The sequence below is a fragment of the Panicum virgatum genome, chromosome 8K (assembly GCF_016808335.1).
Source record: "Panicum virgatum strain AP13 chromosome 8K, P.virgatum_v5, whole genome shotgun sequence".
NCBI lineage: Eukaryota > Viridiplantae > Streptophyta > Magnoliopsida > Poales > Poaceae > Panicum > Panicum virgatum.
This window is the reverse complement of record NC_053143.1, coordinates 23,804,767-23,808,205: the sequence shown is the minus strand read 5'-3', so window position 1 is coordinate 23,808,205 and position 3,439 is coordinate 23,804,767. Positions and strand designations below refer to the sequence as shown.

At 42.8% G+C, this 3,439-nt stretch overlaps 1 long non-coding RNA gene across 2 annotated transcripts; it reads left to right on the top strand.

Moving 5' to 3' along the window:
• Positions 1 to 739: 739 nt before the first annotated feature.
• Positions 740 to 2,685, top strand: LOC120644254. Of its 2 annotated transcripts, none has more exons than XR_005663544.1 (2): positions 740 to 1,499; positions 2,078 to 2,685. It is a non-coding gene; the product is annotated as an uncharacterized LOC120644254 (long non-coding RNA). The 2 variants fall into 2 exon arrangements; XR_005663543.1 differs by having other exon boundaries at positions 742 to 1,465.
• Positions 2,686 to 3,439: the final 754 nt, after the last annotated feature.

Sequence of the window (3,439 nt, the reverse complement as noted above, 5' to 3'; positions counted from 1 at the left end):
TTTTCATGGACATGTTTCCACGTTTTCACTCCAATAAGTGGCGCCCTTTTCCTTGTAAACATTACTATTTCATCAATGAATGAGCGGTAGTTATCACCTACCGGTCCTCCAAGTTTGGAGAAGTCAACTTTCATCTTTTGATTGCCCGCCTTGATTCTCTTGGAGATTGCCTTCAAGCCTTTTAGGGGATCACGTTCCCTTTTCTTCCCATTTTTTGAGCCTATTCCATAGGAACAAAATGTAGTAATAGACACTAAATGACATAATATGCATACACAATTAATTCCTAATAAACATAAGTTACCATTTCCTTGCCCCTGTGTCCAACGCCGAGCATGAGATGGTGGCTGCACTGGAGGTGTTGGGTTGCTGTCTTGACTGAATTGTATATGAATGGTAGGATTCAAATACACATCTGCAGACACTTTTGTCACATGATGAGCTAGCATAATTTGAAATCTGACAAAGAATGGTAATTTGTTTGACAATTAGGAGAGGGATATTACTGATGTCATCAAGTTTTCCTTCAACCCCCCAACCATTCTTGGTATGTCTTGATTGTGTCCTCCCTGTATATGTCTTGAAACTATGAAAAAGGAACCATAATATCAGTCATGAGTGAATTACAATATATATATAGCCCATTTTCTATAGCCGGCCAAATAAGTAATTTTGTGGCCGGGTCCAATCCTTCCTAGTTGCGATTGAACACCCGCTCCGGCGCGGGCATCCTGCGCGGCAACCAGCCGATCCCAGCACGGCTACGAGCTGAGCCGGCTCGGCTCTGACCCAGCATGGTTGCTCTTAATCAAGGCATCCTAAAATTTCTCCTCTTTCTAATTCCTCTCTTTCCCCTTCTGACGAGTGACAACCGGCGGCGCAGCATGGTTGCTCGGCGATCTCTACTACCCCTTCTCAACCCTCCTGCCTTCATCATGGTTTCCATGGGCGGGTGCCACGACGGCCCATCGACGGCTCCGGACAGTCTGCGGCGACGCAGCGGAGGCCATTTTCCTGTCCCGACGGTAGCATACTAGCATCCCCCAAATCGGCGACCTCATCTGGAGCGGCCCTGCGACTGGCCGGCGATGCATCATTTCCTGGCAGCAGAGACACCCCAAACTGGTCTGCGCACGGGAGATCAGTTGTCAAGCTGCTCTGGTAAGGGCTCTTCGCAAAATCACAAATTGTTCATCCGCCCATCCGGTTGTCCCCCTGCAGGTAAAGCGTTCGACGATATGCGCCTGTGGCAGCAGCAGCGGCACTTTTGTTCTCTTCATGCCCAAATTTTGATGCTTTTTTTTATCTATTTTACTCTTTTTGTTAGATTTGGAGATAGCTGGTGCTCTATCGTGATGACAGGGCCGTTCTAGTCTTGTAGATGGCCGTCACTGAGCAAGGTGGAGGCCGTGAGAGGTCCGGTGTGCTCCACATATGTGTTTTGGTTCTTTTCCGTTGCTCTCGGGTACGCAGCTTTGTTTTGATTCTACCAATTTCAGGTACAAGACACCATTGTAAATATATAGTTCTCGTAATTTTACTAGGCCTTCATTGTCTCTTCACATCGGTAAATTCACCAGATAATTTACTGCTATTACACTTCTCAGTTTTAGATTCATGTAGCCGAAGTACAAAATGAGCATTGGTCACCATATTATTTTTGCAAGTTAGGCCTCTCTTTCTCTGAACATTGTTCTACCATGGTCATGGTATACATTGTAAATTTGCTTCTCTACTCTCTTCCATTCTTTGCTTCCCATTTAGTAAATTTAACATTTCACTGAGCTGTATGGGTGACCACCAATATATTTTCATGAACCTTGCTTTCCTGTTACATATAATTTAACATTTCGACGTGGCATTATGCTCTAATTTCTCATATACTCTACTTGCCTATACTTAAATTTTTGTTACATATAATTCTAAAGGAAATAGTTACGAGAGATATTCTAAAGGAAATAGTTACGAGAGATAGGAGTATGGTGAGTATGTCAATGCATAATTTGTTTATACGTCCTGTTTTTGGCTCAGGGATAATTCCAATTGTTTACTACCATTCTCATTATGATGATTTCAGGTGATAAGGACATCTGGGCAAATAGTAGGCCAGGTCTGCTCAGATTCATTTGGGAACAGCAAATAGGCGTCTGCATTGACTTCAATTTGATGACCAGCTTCCAGTAATCTGGAGATTCTGATGCCACAGCACAATTGGCATCAGGTCCAGAAGACTAGTAGAAGAAATGCTCCAGACATGATGAGGCTGCACCGGTGATGCTGTTTGCACGGCCATCTGAGAAGCCCAACTAAAATGAGAAAGATGACTAAACACATGCAGCGAAACATGCCTCAGTTTACGTCATCCGATTTGTTCTTAACACATCAATGAAGTACAATGGCTTTGGTGGTCTTTCATCCTGATGTTTGGTGTCAACATAAATACAAAGACCCAGCTACTATCTTATTTGTAGTTGTTTTGTTTTGTTTGGTTTCGACAGCGTGTTCTATGAGAAAAAAAAACTCAGATTAGGATGCCATGCTAAACCTCATTTTGTGAATTTGTTATGTCCTACTCTCTTTTTTCTTCCATTGTGATAACCCACTGTACAAAGATCTGGTACATGTCTGAAGGCATTGCCGTAATTGTGGTAATATTGGATTAGGAACCCTTTTTTGTTAACCTCAGCACGCCTTTGTGTGAAATACTTTTAATTGGTATAGAGATAAAGCCATTGTGGTAATAAAGTGATGATGTTAATGCTTACCACTCTTTACAACATTATCGTAAATATTTCTTTGCATCTACAAATCCGTGCAACTCACGGCCTCCAATTCCTTATCTCAGCAAGATACAAATATTGTTAAATTCATAGGCACAAAATATATATACATACCTATTGTCTATTTTACACACAGGGTGTTGAATAGTATTCAACACCCCGGCGGCGCTGGACATGCTCCGGCAAGTAAAATCGCGATGCGATAATTACTACCCCACCAGCATGGTGATGGCCGGCCTTTAGCTATCATGCTCTCGGCCCTATGCCCCTAGCAGCATGTGCTGAGCGCAGAGTACAGTGATCAAGTTCCCAGTTGAAGATGGGAATCGGTGATAGAGAGGGGCTTCCCGGTGGTGGAGTCTTCCGATTGTGCCTCAACAATGACAAAATCATTGGGTTCCCATTGGAAGATGGAGCTGCAAAAAGAAGAGGTGCTTTCGGTTCTAGTAAGATCCCGGAGGGTGCATCTACGACTGGAAGCAATTAGATAGGCTTTGTTCTTTTATTTTTAACATCACTGCTTGCCATATTAGTTTTTATTCATGCTAAGATCAATTAAGTACGAAGAACATGATTTGGCTTTCGTAGAGGATTCAAGACTTATGCAGTAGTGTACTTGTGCGCAGATTCAGATTATGCCATATTGTGTTCTTTGATTT